A 17,563-nucleotide genomic window follows, 5' to 3' on the forward strand; every position below is an offset into this window, starting at 1 on the left:
GAGAAGAGAAGAGAAGAGAAGAGAAGAGAAGAGAAGAGAAGAGAAGAGAAGAGAAGAGAAGAGAAGAGAAGAGAAGAGAAACGAGAAAGAAACGAAAAGAAAAGAAACGAAAAGAAACGAAAAGAAAAGAAACGAAAAGAAACGAAACGAAACGAAACGAAACGAAAAGAAAAGAAAAGAAAAGAAAAGAAAAGAAAAGAAAAGAAAAGAAAAGAAAACAAAAGAAAAGAAAAGAAAAGAAAAGAAAAGAAAAGAAAAGAAAAGAAAAGAAAAGAAAAGAAAAGAAAAGAAAAGAAAAGAAAAGAAAAAAGAAGTGATGCAACGGCAATAACTCACCACCTCCATGGGTAGGAAGTTCCTGAGCAAAAGATAGGTAACCCCCTAAAACCCCCTCTTTTCCCTTTTGTTGCTGAGCATGACATTATACGGTACGGAATATTTCTTTCGTTAGTTCGGATCATTTGCCCAGTTGGGTCCTCTCATCGCCTCTTGCACACTCCCTAATCTATTCACCGGGGAGGCAGAGTGAGGGTCTTGATGCTGTGCAAACACTGTTCAGCAAAAGCTAGAACATTAGCGTGTTATCAGCACTGTTTTGAGCAAAAATCTAAAACACAGCACCATATGAGCTGCTATGAAGAAAACTATGTAGTAGTAAAGACTAAGTAGTAGCAAACTAAGAAGTAGCCAGACCCACTACAACTGAATAGATTATTGATGGGTAGAAGGCTTGTTTAAGTAAAAAATCATAGCATATATCTCACTGCCAGGATGTCTGTTCCTGTAAAGTCACATGAGCTATTCTGCATTTGAGTGGTTCATAAGCAACTGGATCTTTTTTCCCCAGGTACAGGTTTGCAGGACATATAGGTATTTTTAAATGTTGGGCATTCCAGATTTTTGCCTTAGCATTTTACAGGCAAGCCCCCTACAAGGGTGACTGGAAAGAATGTTCATAGAAAATTTGATTAAGTACATCTTAGTTCAGTAAAAAATAGGTTATTTTTCCATTACTGAAAATTGCTTTTATTTTTGAGATTTCTTCAGTCAAAGGCACAGAAGTTAATAAAAAAGTTACAATTTTGAGTAGTCAAAATAAATGCTTGCAAGCTAGCAATGGGACAATAATTCCTTTCATGAACCATTTGTAGAAATAGCTGTAAAGAATTCATACAGCTGAAAAATGAAAAGAAACAGCAATTTTTTGTGTTTTTTTGTGAGGAATAAATTAACATTTTTATGGTGGTATATATCTTGTACATAGAATTCTCTCAAGGCTACCAGTGCAAGTCTCTTGGTACAGTAAAATTAAAGGATAGTTGCTTTCTTTTCCTTTAAAAGAAAACAAAAGAAATAAATGAAAAAGATGTTTTATTTTCTGCTTAAATGCATTCTCATTTTACCATAGCCTATCCAGATTGATTACTCCATAAGAAGCATCATGTTTGTAAAGATTGAATCGTGGCTACTTGTTCTTCAATATATCTAACCTGATAATACACTGAGGCAATCTTTTCCTTTATATGAAATAGCTTAATGTTTGCTGTGTCAATAAAGATATGTCTGAATAGTAGATACTTACATGGGTTTTCTTCAAGAAAATGCATTTCCGAACTACATCTATAAATTTTACAGTACTCCTTTTACCTTTGTTTTTTAATTTTTCATAAAATGTTCGGTAGTCTTCTTGTCATTAAAATAGCAATTCTTCCATTCAGGTTGCTATATTCTTCAGACAAACAGTGTTAAAGTGCCCAGAAATTAAATATGGCAGAAGTAACTGGACCTAGATGTTCCCTGGCACCCATCTAACCACACAGAAGAACTAGACCACAGGCAATGGTTGCTGCTGTTAAAGTGGATTAAGGTGCTGCTGTCCCATATATTTCTCACAAGTTTTCTGTTGACAGTCACAGCTGACACTAGCTGAGACTGGCATGCTTTGTATGTGTCTTTCATCTAGTTCACTCAGCTTAATCTGGATTTTCTACAAAGGTTATTTCAGATTTCCAAAAGAGGGACAGCAGTAAACAGCTGAATCCCACTAATATCTTGAACTGACTCTGGTGTTTATACAGCAGTTGCCTGATGATGTCATTTCACTTCTCTTACTCCTGACCAGTGAGTTCAAGACACAGGGTTTATATCTCCATCGACACCAAAGAATCAAGGTTGCAGTATAAATTGCAGTATTCACTGATGGGATGTGTAGATATTAAATTAATTCCTAGCAAGGTCAAGGGAAACAATTTCCCCACTGACCTCCATCAAGCCAGGAAAGAACAAGGTCATGCTTCTTGAAACCTTTTCCCTTGCCTTGCCTTGCCTCGCTTTGCCTTGCCTTGCCTTGCCTTGCCTTCCCTCCCCTCCTCTCCCTTCCCCTCCTCTCCCCGCCTCTCTCCTCCCCTTCCCTCCTCTCCCCTTCCCCTTATTCTGTTTATTTTTTATATTTTTCTTTTTAGTCAAAAAAAAGATGAGATTAAAGCATGAACATTCTCAGGATTAAGAATAAATTATTCACAGTTTTTTTGAGAAAAAGGAAACTATCGTATAGCACCACTATTTCCTAACAAAACTATCTTTGGTTTTCCAGGTAGAACTGGATTTCTATTTTGTTTTTTATCTCCTATGGAGAATGGAATATAATGCATTTTCATATACAAAGAGAATTCTTTGAGTCCATGTTTCAGATTTGTTGATCTTTGCTTCTACTTTTTCAATAGAGTTGGGGGTTTTTGGTCATTTACCAAGAAGTAAAGCAAAGTTTATGTCTAGTTTACCACTAGAATTTTTATTTATGTACTTTCACTTCTCCTGTGGTGCTTACAATGGTGACAGCATGGGAACACAGACACAGGAAGAGGCACACTGGTGATTACAAAACAGCCTTATCATGTCATCCCAGCTGTATATAGATCAAGTTTTGCTTCAATAACTAGTTAGGTTGCTTATATCCACTCCTTTGATCAGAGGACCATTTCAGAATCTTTCTGCTTTGATCTTTACATATTTTCTTTTAATTTCCAGTATAAATTAATCTACAGACAGCTAGATGCCCATTTTTTTTCTCTGTATGCAAGTTGTCTTTCATTTTAAATGGTGTTACTATAACATTTGTCTTCCTCATCTTTTAGAGTAAATGCTAGCTTTAATTTTGTTACACAAGACAAATCAAACTTGGATTTAAGGGCATATGTACACCTGTGACTTCTGTGGATATAATAAACCCTGAAGCTGAATATGTGGGCAGCAAGGTCTCCAGAAAGCCACATGGACACCAATCAAATCAGTTCTGGAGGCTGTGTGTCTCTGTTTTCACAGCACTATATCAGAGCTAATATCCCTGCACTTTGGTGCAGGGATACCATTAGACTAGTACCTGTTTCTGAGCATACACTGGTAAATGTTAAGCCATTCTGTATGGGCTTATCTCTGAAATCTCTACCAGCTTGAAAAATTCAACAGTACATTAATTTTCTTCATGTAGACATCTTAAAATTCTTCTTGCAGAATAGTTTCTCCACTTCTCATATCACTGTCATAATCCTTTTCAGCATCTAATCTAATTTGGATTCACCTTTCCCAAATTTCAGTGATGGCAGAGGACACTGTATGCCATTTAAGGACTTGTTACTGTAACATTCCGTTTAAGTAAGGAGTTTTCTATTCTTTTTAATATTGTATTTCTGAGAAAAGGGGGTAGCTGTATGAAATAGCATAACTTTGAAAGCTTAATTTACTACATAACTGTGGTAGATGAGCCATGTTTCATAAAAGTAGAGATATTGCAATGACATTTGAAGAAAAAATTATGGTGGGTGGTAAATGAGGGTTTTTTTATATTTTATTTTGGCCTTCTCTGATGAGCACATAAAAAGTCTGTCAGACTTCAAATATTAAGTGCAATGAGATTACAGAATTGCATTACAAGTTTTTATACCCTAGCTGTCTGATATATGAAACAAACAAACAAAAAAGTTTTAGTTTCTTTTGAAAAAAATGGGTTTAATTTCTTTTTTCAGGGATATAAAGTCCTTTTTGGCAGGCATTTTTTATATTTCAGCTCTTCTCAAGGATAGTGTATTTTTTCCATAGATATGTACTGTGCTTTAGTGACTTAAAAGGAAAAGTAATGTTTGGTAGACAGATCTGAGATGCAAGAATAAAAGATCATATTTCAAAAACCTACTTGTTTAAAGGTTGATTGCTTATGAAATAGACAGAAAATTATTAATAAACACAATCACACTTTCCTGAAATGCAAATCATCACTGAACTTTAACACAAACTGAATGCGATGGCAACTTAATAATTGTAAGATGTTCAAATATTACATCAATGATACATTTCTAAATAGTTATGTAATTAATGTGTAAGATAAGGTCAAAAGCTGTTTAAATACGTGGTTCATTATTAGAGTCAAACAGATGAGTTGGTTGATCTTAAACATAGCTTTCAAGCCATAGTCAGATTTCAAGCCACAGTAAGATTAGGGAGTACACGTTTTCTCTGTAAAATCTTCGTAACATCAGCTATAAAAACTAATTAGTAAGTAATAAACAAATGTATAAGATAGCTTTTCATGTATTCAGTAAACTGCTCATGTGCATTATTCTATTTTCAATTTACTTGTTTAAATCATCTAAACGCAGTGTAGTCCAATGGACTCAGGTTACATATATTTCACAGGGACAGGGCACGTATGCGATTGTTGGAAGACAAGTCTGCTTTGAGGTAACTGCCTAAAAGCATAGGAGCTGGAATTTCTTGCTTAAATAGATCAGATCTCTTCAGCTCTCCTTTGCTTTACAGTAATGTTGCAGTGTTACTAGCTTTCGGTATAGAAAAAATATATAAGATGGCAATAGATTTAAGTCCTCCTAGGTTTGTTCTTTCAACATGTAAATATGAAGAAGCGCAAACACAATAAAGCCAAATGTGCCTGATAGTCTGCATTAAGCGTGATACCTCTGCCTTCTGTTAAGTTGCTATTTCTTTTTCCAGTGACATTGCTTATGCTGAAACAAAGTCATTTAGTACAACCATTGCTCTGGTGAGGCCCTGGCTACTCCAGCTCTTCTGCTTACACAAACTTATAAACTTCCCATCAAGCACAGAGGTCTTTAATAATCCCTAAGACATTGTGATCACATATAGTCTTTAGTCTATACACATATAGTCTATAGTCCTGGGGGCCATCACGAGTCAAATGAAGCACGTGATTGGGAAAAGCCAACACGGCTTCACCAAGGGCAGATTGTGCCTGACAAATCTGGTGGCCTTCTATGACAAAGTGACCTGCTTGGTTGACATGGGGCGAGCGATCGACGTTGTCTACTTGGACTTCTCCAAGGCCTTTGATACAGTTCCCCAAGGCCTCCTCCTGGAGAAACTGATACGTTATGGCCTGGACAAGTGGTCTGTGCAGTGGGTGAGGAACTGGCTGATGGGCCGCACCCAAAGGGTGGTGGTAAATACCTCTTTTTCAAACTGGCAACCCGTCACAAGTGGGGTCCCCCAGGGATCGTTATTGGGCCCAACGCTATTCAATATCTTCATAAGTGATCTGGATGGTGGGATCACGTGTACACTGATGAATTTTGCTGATGACACCAAATTGAGTGGGGAAGTAGACACTCTGGAAGGGAGAGCCACCCTGCAGGAAGATCTGGATAGGCTGGAAGAGTGGACTAACAAGAACCTTATGAAGTTTAACAAGGAGAAGTGTAAGGTCTTGCACCTGGGAAAACATAATCCAGGAGTGCAGCTCAGACTGGGATCCACCTGGCTAGAGAGCAGCTCCGTAGAGAGGGACCTGGGGGTCCTGGTGGACAGGAAGCTCAATATGAGTGAACAGTGTGCTGCTGCAGTCAAGAAGGCCAATAGGATGCTGGGTTGCATCAAAAAGGGCATCACCAGCAGAGATAAAGAAGTCATTATCCCACTCTACTCGGCGCTTGTCAGACCATACTTGGAATACTGTATACAGTTCTGGTCCCTCTTACACAAAAAAGATGTGGACAGGCTGGAGGGGGTCCAGAGAAGGGCCACCAAGATGATCAAGGGTTTGGGAAGCCTGCCATATGAGGATAGGCTGAGAGAGCTGGGTTTCTTCAGCCTTGAGAAAAGGAGGCTTAGAGGTGATCTCATCACCTTGTACCAGTACTTAAAGGGGAGCTACAAAGAAGATGGAGACTCCCTTTTTACAAGGAGTCACATGGTGAGGACAAGGGGTAACAGATACAAGTTACTCCCAGGGACATTCCGATTGGACACGAGAGGTAAATTTTTCACAATGAGAACAGTCAATCATTGGAATAATCTCCCCAGGGAAGTGGTTGACTCTGCTGCGCTGAACATGTTTAAGACTCAGCTGGACATGGTGCTGGGCCATCTTGTCTAGATTGTGCTAGAAAGGTTGGACCAGATGATCCTTGAGGTCCCTTCCAACGTGGTATTCTATGATTCTATGATTCTTTCTGGAAGAGTCATTCTCTGGGCTATGATTTTGTTACCAGTAAAGAATCAAGGCTCTTACAATCAGATGGCTGGCATAATGCTCTGCAGTAAGAGTTGCTATCAGATGTACAGATAGGCTTTTCAACACAAAATACTCTTTGATCTCATGTCCAAGAAAGATAAAATAATCGCTAATTCAGCTATGACATTTTAAGGTGCTCAGCAAAACTCACTATATTCTAACTTTGCAATAGAGGTTTTTCTGTGCAAATAAGCATAAAGAAAAAGAAAAATACAGAATTTATTGTTATTATTTTTATCTAACAGGTAACAGTTATGCTTAAAAACTGAAACTGGCATCAAGACTTATATGTATGTTCTCAGCTAATGAAGGTTAACCACTCAACTTTCATGATGTATATTAATTTCATTCTGAAGAAAACATCAACATTATTGTTTATCATTTACACAGTTACCGCTGACTAATGAAAGCATACTGCATCTTTTGAAAACATTTTCTTCAATTAGCTAGCACCAGGAATAGTTTAGAAGAACCCATAATAGAGGTGTCATTGCCTGCATGTAAATGAACACATGCTAGAAATGATCAAATAGTTCCCATAAAAGGTATATGACTTTACAGCTTAGATTTACTAAATGTCAAAAGTAAAGGAAATAGTTAGACCACCCCACCATTTATTTTAAAAATATCAAAGAGCTACTGCTAAAACAAATATGGCATGCACTAGAGACACAGTAATCACAAAAAAAAAAATCTAGTATAAAATAAAAATCCAGAAAGATACTGCTGAGAGATAAATTTGCAAAATATGCCATTTATCCTTCAAAAGTGATCTCACTTGTGACACATTAGTAACATGCAGTGACTGTTGTGTGTTATGGGAACGGTCCCCTAATTAGTTTTGTCATTAAAATTCATTTAAAACCATTTTGTTCTTGATATTTCTTAATTATTCCAGTGGCATATTCAGATGCCTCCAGATGGCTTGAAGCAGGATAAATAGCACTGAGAAACTTCCCTAATAGCATCCTACTCTGATTGCTATTATCATTCATGCAATATCCAGTTTCTCTATATTAATTTCAACGTAATTAAGTAACAAAAGGCAAGAAATTCTTTTGGTCATGTTTTGGTTTTGGAAGAAGTATCTTCAACTGTAAAGATATGTAGTCAGAAAAATCAGCAATATCAAAGTCTGAATAGGGAATGAAATTTTTACAGGAAGATTTTGAAATGGGCTTCAAATACATGCAGATGGCTTGATTACTTATTGCCATATTCACATTGAAAATTTAAAACTGATATGATAATATTTTTCTTTCAAAAAAAGGTATTCAACTAACTTGCCCAATGACAATTGTATTGACATGTTGAGCCAGATTCTGTCAGGCCCATTAGTGTCAAGCACTTCTCAACACTTACCTTAAGAAACTTGCATCTTCATTTCAATAAAATGAAAAATACAGATGAAAATGTTCAGGATAATACGGCTGAGACACTGCATGTTTCCATAAGGAAAAAACCACTGCTATTTTTATGATAATAGAATCAAGTGTTTGACCAGTCTCCTACTGGGAGAGTATTCCATATTTCTCTCTTCACATCTGAAAGTATTTTAGTTTAACTGTGACTGTATTTGGAGAATTTCTATATGATTGGGAATCTATTGAAAATCTAAGCCTCTACTAGGCAGACACATTGATCTGGTCATTAGTCTTTGACACGCACACAGATACTTTGAGGAAACCAGTGTAAGGTGGATTTAAACTGGTACATGCTTTGTTAACTGAACTGCATTATATCAGCCTCTCTCCCAAATCCTTCCACTTCTATCATCATGTTTATACTCACTTTACCCCAAGGTTGTCTGTGAGACAGGAACTTTCTCTGAGTATGGAGAAATGCACTAACTTACTTGTTCTTGAAAAAGCTACAAGAGAGGTTGAGCTACAATTTTCTTATCCGTTTCCCAGCTGCTCCAAGAAATGAGTCATCTGTATGATGACCTGCTTTTTTGTCTTCCTCAAAGGATCAAAACAGGGACCTCCAAATCTGAAAACATATCATTGTATTTTAAAGCTTTCTAGCTGGGTACTTTCAATAGACCAGCACCATTTGTTACCTGCGCACAGAAGAGGACTTGTGAAGACAGGTGAAGAGGACTTCTAAGCACCTCATAAAATGATGTGTTTGGGAGGAGCTTCTAAGAAATTACAGCTTGAGGAAAAAGAAGCAGTGGAAGGAAACGTACACAAAAAAACCCAAAAGACTGATGATACCTTTTCTGATCTCATTTCTAACTTAACTAGCACTTTGTATTAAGACCTGTCCTGCGCATTATCTAACTTCCATTACATATTCAACAACTTCCCAGGAGCTCAAGCACCTCATGCCTGGAAAAGTCCCTTTTACTACTGGTATTAATACACACCTAACCCTCAGTTTTTTATACAGACAGCGTTCATCTGACATCCTTGAGCAACCTCCTTCTCAGCTTGAACAAGTGCCTAATACCTTGTGAGCACATGGTTCTGCATCCCATTTTTCAAGTGTTTTTCCTCTCTCTTCTTAATACATACATTGAAATTTGAGTTTAGATGCACAGTTACAAATTAGGTCATTGAAGAATATGCCTAAGTGTTGCATGTGGAATGGCACAAAACTCAGGGGCTGTATCCAAGGAATCTGATTTTCATGAGTCATATATATAACTTCAAGCATGAAAGGAATCCCTCAGATGCCTGAGAAGGATCACAGCATGTGGCAAGCATGGTGGAGAAAGAAAGACTCTAACTGAATTTTAGGAAATTACAAGAGGGAAAGGAAAAACAGAGAAGTAGGCACATACACAGTTTCATTACAAATCTCCTACTAAAGTTCAATGTGGTTTTATATTATCCTTGTAAAAATGTCCTATTCTCTCTTTTTGTGGTTTAAAAAGTTATGAACACACACACACACAGAAGTGTGCACAGAAATTGCATAAGAGTTATTTGATTGTGAAAAGAGGTTAAAAGCATAAAGTTATAAGCAGGCATAGTTTAAATATACTGAAAGAAAAGGTAAGAGTTATACAAAAGCTAATTTACATAAATAGCAGTAGAAATAAAGGAAATTCTAAATACTAAGTTCAGTGAAAAATGCCAATGACTGGTAGACAGTATAATAAAAGTGGTATATCAGCTCTGGGTCAAATACATTATAAATATGATATTGTCAATATTGTCACAGTTATTTTGAACAGAACAAACATTTCATTTTCTACATATTATTTAGCTGTTTAGGGCACAGACCCATTTTTGACATTTCTTTCAAGAATTTAATAAATAAATAGACAAATAAAATAAAAATACAATAAAAGTCTTTTGAAAAAAATAGAAGAATAGGGATAGAAATGACAGTTCTCGGTAATTTTAATGACCAGATGAAATAAAGCTGCTGATATGGAACAAGAGCCATATAAAACAGCAAAAAAAAGAAAGAGAAAAGGAAATTCCATTATTTATGGCTCTGAATTTTTCTCTTTTTTATGAAATGCAGTTTATTTACAGCCTATGGGGCCAGAGCTACATTTTCAGAATTTCGGAATAATAGTAACATCTGTTTCAGCTAAAAAGAAAAAAGAGGGCAAAAATTAATCAGTGGAGGAAGGCACAGAACATAGTGCGCATACAGTTAAGACCTGTCTGATTGCCTACACATTTGAGGTCATTCTGACTGTCTCTAAACCCAAAGCAGAATTATGCTGTGCTCTTCTCTGGTGGGTCAGGAAGCCCCAGAGGAATCTGCAGGCAAAGAGCTTTCTTTTCTATATTCTCTGCTTCCAAACATTCAGCATTTCATCTGAGACCTACCAGATAGATAGGGAGAGAGGTATTAAGTCAAAGCATGAATCAGCAGTAGATGGTATTCCTCTAAGAATTTTTAGATAATGACTTTTCACAGAAAGCTTTAGAATAAAACGACTGGACTTTTCAAATGGGGTTTTGTTTTTATTAGTTGATATTCAGGCTTCAGGATGTGATGTCTTTTCTACCACACAAAGCATGGATCTTATACACAAACCTCAAGCTCTGATACGCAGCTACTTATTCTGCTATCTCAACTGGATTTTTTTTTTTTTAACAAAGACTGTCTATTGATATTCTTTTTTCAGCAAGGGCTGCTGAGACATAAACATTTCCTCAGGATTATTGGCAAGATAGAAGAAGCACTTGAATTCTGGAGCATGTTGTGTCTTACAAGATATTGATGTCAGCAAAGCAACGCTGACAAATTTACTCTATTCAAGTATAATTTAACATCCTGCTAGCCTTTCTCCAGCCATCTAGAATCACAGCAAACAGAAGATTTGCTGAGACAGTGGGTAATAAAAAATGGCCTCTCACCTGTCTGAAACAGAACATTACATGTGGGAAAGAAGGTCAACAGGGTAACAGGTGCTTGAACTAAACATGCAGCAACCCATTCAACCTTTTCAAAACTGAGCATCTTTTCTCAGAAATACACTGTCAGCCTCCTGACTTCTAAATATATCAAGCCTGCTGCAAAGCAGAAGAGCTAGAGCCAACTGAAAAGTCTAGAAATTTCTAAAGAGGATAAATTACAATTTTTGAGAAAAAAGGGGGGAAAATGCATAGAAAATTATCTGGGCTTTTTTGCAGTTAGTTCTTTTGAAAACTAAATATGTTACCTGAATCTAATTTTTTTTTGTTTGTTTTTGTGAGAGATTCTGGTTCAGGTGGTATGGCAGGGTACTAATAGAGAATTAATGAGGCCTATTTAACCAACTAAACCATGCCAATCATTCCTCAGCTTCTAAAATGCTCAGCATAAACAACAACGATAAGAAAGGACACCTAATTAGTCAAAGATAATTCTGACAGTCAGTTGCTAATGTAACTATGCAGACCAAGGTTTGTTAACCAGTTTGTCTCCCAAAAACATATTATGCCAGAAAAGGAAATCAAAGAGGACAAATACCTTTGTTTTTTATGCCTGTTTTTCCCTTCAGTTGTTTTAAACTTGTAAATACCGCAGACTTCAAGAGCTCTACTTAAACAGGCCTGGTGGGGAGAGGATCACAAACAAAATAACAGCAAGCTCAGGGTTATTTTTAAGGCAGCTTTTGGAAACCCTTACCTTGTGTTTGCTGCTCTGACATGTGTTTCCATGGAAGCAGGACTAGACATGGACACAGCCACTAGCAGATGAGGCAATTTCAGCTGCCAGTTTCTGGTTCTGAGCTCTGTTTCCATGACAACCAGTGCTGGAGCCCTGAAAAGGAGGTGAGGTATTTAAAACACTGCAGTACTCTTAATAAATATCTGCTTGCTATGCATACACAACATAGACCTCTTACATCTCCAATTACAAAAATGCTGCTCAAAGCAGCAGTGAAAATACATCTTGATATCAACTACTACTATATCCCCGGTCTGGTTTCAAGAGAAAGAATGGATTGTTTCTCAGAGCTGGTCTGAGAGGGGGAGGGAGGATTGTTCTCTTCTTTCAAAATGAAGATGGGGATAGACAAAGATACTGTGGTAAATATACACTATTGTTTCTCAAGGAAAACATAATCTCTTTCTATATTTGGTGTCATTTTGCTAGAAAAAATGAATCAAAGCCCTCTTGAAAGAGTGACAGCGTGGCAGAGAGGAGACTGAACTACTGAGGAAGATGGTACTCAGTGCACAGAAATGTTGGGACAGCAACTGACCTTTTCCTGGGTTAAATCTCTCACGCTTTTTGACCAGCTACATACATATTTGGTCTTGTGAATAGATAGGTGTAGACAAGGCCCATCCTCCTCTATCTGCAGACTGGGGGAAGGGTACAGAGGCATCAGTTCCCATGCCAGGAGGTACATGGAAAAATAGACAGCTGTAGACCAGCAGTCAGCTCATCCTAATTCAGACTGTGGTTTGAGTCTGTTCCCCTCCCTTATACAAAGCACTTGAGCTAGACAGAATCCAAAAAGGAGGGGGAAAAGTCAAATCTGTTTATCTTGTTAAGATGAGAAGCTTTAATATGACACCTCTGGGAATAACGGGTGTGTGTGTGTGTTTCTGTGTGTATATTGCTATACAAAAGCAGTAATACATCTTGTGCAGAGGTTGTGCTGTCCTGTCTCAGAAAACTGAAAACCCAAAGAGTACATACCATTCCTGGTGCAACTTGCTGGAAAAGGAAAAAGAAGGGCTGACATGTTGAATAAATGTCACCAAGTCTACAATAATGTAGAAACAACATGATCTCTACTATGTACTGCATATGTCAAGACAAAATGCTAGAGGCTTGGTCTCAGTGAGGAAGCACAGAATAAGCAGACAACTAATAAAATTGGAATAAAAAGCCTAAAAGCAAATATTAAAGCCAGATTATCAAAAGGCAGCACAAAATTTGGTACTAGAGTTCAGAGCAAAGCAGTGCTTATGCTCCTCTGTCTTCCAGAGGTGCCTAATTATTATAATACAAGGATGACACAGGCTAAGGGAATTGAGTTTGTCCACAGTGTTTCACATTGTGAAAACTTCAGTTTCAACCTTCCATGATATAAATCAAACCTACTAGTGAGTCTTGCATGATGAAAGATGATCAGATAGGTCCACAACTTAATGAATTCATGAAGTCTTTCATTCAACCTATTATAGATATGCACAAAATATTCAATAGTTTTTTAAGAAACTCATTACATTTTAACCAAGGAGTTTTTTAAGACAATTGTGTGTTCAGTTAAGTTAATAAAAGTTTGCTTTGTTAAGAAAGTATAAACAATTAGAAATACATACATAAAATATTATTCAAAGAAATTGACATGTACAAGCAAAATTGAGGTTAAGAATGGACTTCCTTATTCCTGCTTGAAAATTGCTGTTAATGCAATTATAGCTGTCTGGCTTGAGTCACTAAAGAAGAGACTGGTAAACCTGCAAAGAAGAGGCAACTGTTGCACCTACCACAGAAGATCAGGACTTTAATAGTGGTAAGAAAACCTACCAAGGTTTCTCAAAACCTACCAACCCAAAAACATCAAAGTATTGAAAAAAATATCAATGTTAAGAATGTATTATTTGATTTGTCCAAGAAATAACAATTCACTGGTTGTGTTTTAACACATCTATATAAAGGACAATCCTGCCCCTTGCCAGTCAGTGCTGCATCTTTTAGTAGCCATCATTCAGTCTGACTCCCCATGGAGACTGCCATATCCTTGAAATATTCCAGCATAAATAGAATAAGGATACAGAAAAACAGACATGATTTTTTTTTTCTTTATGGTATTTTTAACTCAGGAGAAATAATTTTTAAGATCATCAGCCCAAGCTGCAACAGCTTTCCATCATAGGGAGTGAAATTTTGTGATAGCTAAATAAGAATTATGCAGAGAGAAAAAGTAGGATCAAAACACTACTTTTTCAGAGAACGAAAAAATTACAGGTTAGGACCAAGGTCCTTGAGTATGACAAGACTGCAAAGAAGCCATAATTACATTGAATAGCACTCTATCAGAGTGGTAGAAACTGCACTAACACAAAGCCTGAGAGTCCTTGCATTTGCCCATAGAACACTGGCATCTGCAGGAGGGGAATACATCCATGTAGAAAAGGTCAACGCCCACATCCTTGCAATGACGTTCCTAGGCTTGCCTTCAGGCACAGGCAGGCTAAAAACAAGCCTTAGAGCACACTGTGAGGAAGCCATTGCTGAGTATACCAAGCAAGGAAATCACATGCTATTGAGAATTCACTGGTATGGGGTGAAGACAAATTACTTAGGAATGTCATTCAGGGTTAGTAGTGTAGAGCATCACTTTACTACGGCACAGCTAGATCTGTGTAACAGGAGGCACAGTCTGTCACCATGAACAGCTTTACAGCTTTGATGGAAGGCTCCAGGAAATCCAGCAATGTACTGACCAGTTTTATGAGTGCAACTAGAAGGAACAGTTCTTACTCCAGTTTTTGCCAGGTCTCAAAACAAAACAGTCAAAAAAGGTTTCCCACATACTAAACCAGAGATAAACTGTGTATGCCAGTTAGCTAAACTGTTTACATGGGATTGGACAGAAATCTCAGAAGCCTGAAGTGCTGGCATTTGTCACAGCTGTCTACAGAGGCAGGCCCATGGAAAGCACGTGAGGAAGAGTGAAGCTTGCAGATACTGTAATAATCAGTACCTGCTCTCAGCCAGACAGAGGGGAGATTACACAAGGTCAAGAATTCCCTATTTGACTCATGGACTAGGTCAGAAAAGAACAATTTGCTTCTACTTACAGGAAGTCCTATTCACAGTAGGTTATTTCTCCTAAATATAAATATAAATATAAATATAAATATAAATATAAATATAAATATAAATATAAATATAAATATAAATATAAATATAAATATAAATATAAATATAAATATAAATATACATTTCTCCTAAATCTTCTGAAAGGTACATTGTGGGAGACAGATTCAGAGCAGTCAAAGGAATGTGGGCAAGAATTTCTCTCTGTAAAATCAAGAGAGGAAGGTGGTAATAGAGACGATGACAACTAATGCCACAGACAAATGAAATCAAACAGATAATTCTTCTGGCCATGTTGGATCACTTCAATATATTCTTCCATGTGCTAACTAGCAAGAAACACTTGCCAATGGACAGGAGAACCATGCTTCTGTTCCCTGTAACTCCTTTGCAGCCTAGTGGAGAAATGGTATAAAAGCAATTCAGAACAATCAGGTTGCCAATACTAACATAGATCTGTGACCAAATCACCAAGTAGTTACATGAGAAAATTTCAAAAGACAGAAAACCACCTGGTCACAGGTAACAGAGGATAACTGCAGGTGATTATAAGTTGCAAAATGGAGTAGAAATTCTGGGCAGATACACTTTTACACGCATTCTAAGTTAAATCTGTTCGACAATATACAATTAAGAAAGGTAGAAGTCAGATGGAAAATCAGCTGATTCTCTAAATTAAAAAAAAAAAAAAAGTGGAAGATATGAAATGTAAGGAAAAGGAATGAAAATCATACAAAATGTCCAACCGCATTTGAGTTTATCAGTTATTCACTGCAATTAGACATAAATCAAAAGTGTTTCAGTTCAGTTCTGAGTCCAAGGTCGATAGAGCTGCAATTAAAAAGCAATAGCAATATAAAACGTTATGGTCCATCTCCTATCATGTGTTTTATTGCTATGCACAAGCAAAATATTGTCCTTTTGACTCATGTTGTAAGTAAGCACTGTTTTGGGGATCAAAGAACACCATTTTTTAACAAAACTACTATTAGCTAGGGCACTGTATAAATTGGAACATTTTATTTGTCCATTATTCTTTAAATAGCATTTTAAAAATCATATACTCCAATTTTTGCATCCTCTTCACTGAATCATAAAAAGAGGAACAGTGTGTTAAAACTACAATCTTTCCCAAAAGAAATGAGACAAAGGATTTTAGAGTTTTCTCTTTGCTGTCATGACTTGAAAGCAAATGTGCAGCTGTCATCATCCCAGACAACAAGATAAAGCATAATCCCTTTATCAAGCTGGATATGTGGAATTCTATGTATTAAAATCAACAAATTCATTCAGTGGAAGAGACTATCTTTTGTTTTTGCAGTTCCTTGTCAGGAATCAGAAAGCAAGTTGCCAGGAAAGATACATTTTTGCAATGCTTTAACTTTATGTCTAAATAAAGTCTCATTTCAGTCTTTCAGGTTGTCAGTAGTTGTGGTAGTATCATGCTGAAAGGATTACTGAATGCTAGCTATCCAAAGAGAGCTTTAGGCCACTTTCCTACATTGCAATAACTACAGAAGTAAGAGCTGACTCATGTATCCATGTCTTCTTGCAAGATGATGAAGTCCTGCAACTTATGCTGAGCGTCTGTAAGCCCTAGGCAAAAGAAAGAGGCTCCTTTATAAGGAGAAACAGTGCATTTGAAAATGATTCTTTTCTGTCTTAAACAAAAGTAACATCCTAAACTGATAATGCTGAAAAGTAAAATGTTTTCCTCAAAAAAGTTTCTGTACTGTAAAAAAGTCATGTGTGTCTCCCCATGCCAAATTTTCCTTCTTTCTACAGTCGTTTCAAGTTTTAATCAGCTTAAGGACCCTTCATTATGACAGGCTGATTTGTTTGATCCAGTAAATTCAGATTTTTTAATACAAATTATTTCTCTTCAATATTGAAGCTACAGAATTATTTCTCACAAATTTTCAAGTTTAGGTATTATCAGGAAATCCAGAAATGAAAGCAAAGCCAGATTCCTAACTGTGCACCCCTGGTTATTGCAAAACAGAGTAAGAAGATGTCATATAGTCATTTCTGTGTTTGCACAAGTACTCGTAGGGTTGCTCTATACCAGAATCCACCTGTGCAAAGCAATCATCTCAGATGCTGCTATGTTTAAAGATATGAGAACTTCACTGCAACAACTTTTCCAGAAAAACTTATTTTGACTTGGAAAGGTGGATTCCTCAACACCCACATATTAATTTAATATATGTGAAATTGTTAAAAAATCAGATTAGCTATATTTAATATTTTTATTTTCTCGTTTAGAGATGATCATACTTTACTTCACATTTTCCTCTAATTTTATCATTTCTTTTAGAAACATTACTCTCAAAACCAAATTTTTTTTTTTTTACATTCTCAGTAGTTTTAAAATACTTAGATTGTTTTTATCAGTTTTCTGATTTGCTAGGAACCTTAAATTGTGGTGGGGTTTTTTTTCCATTCTTAACCATCGTGAACAAATTTATTCTTATATATAAATATATTCTTATTTATTCTGTCATCTGCCTGTAGCTTACATGGAGGAGTCGGAAAGACCTCTGTTAGCCAGTGTAGCTTTTTAAAGAGAAATTTAAGAAGCTGGCCTGAGGAAGTATCCATACATAAAATATTAAGTCCCCTAATGCTTATCATTATTCCTATTTGCCTTTGATCTTTTGCAGTCAGTTTTCTGAAGAGAACTTCTCCACCATGGTACCAGCCAAACAATCAAATGGAATTTTAGACATGCTTCTATTTTAAATTTCTGGTTTATATACATACATATCAACCTTACATTACCTA

Source organism: Nipponia nippon, unplaced genomic scaffold (assembly GCF_047370975.1).
Source record: "Nipponia nippon isolate SJK-2023a ecotype South Korea unplaced genomic scaffold, ASM4737097v1 scaffold_6, whole genome shotgun sequence".
In the NCBI taxonomy this organism is placed as follows: Eukaryota; Metazoa; Chordata; class Aves; order Pelecaniformes; family Threskiornithidae; genus Nipponia; species Nipponia nippon.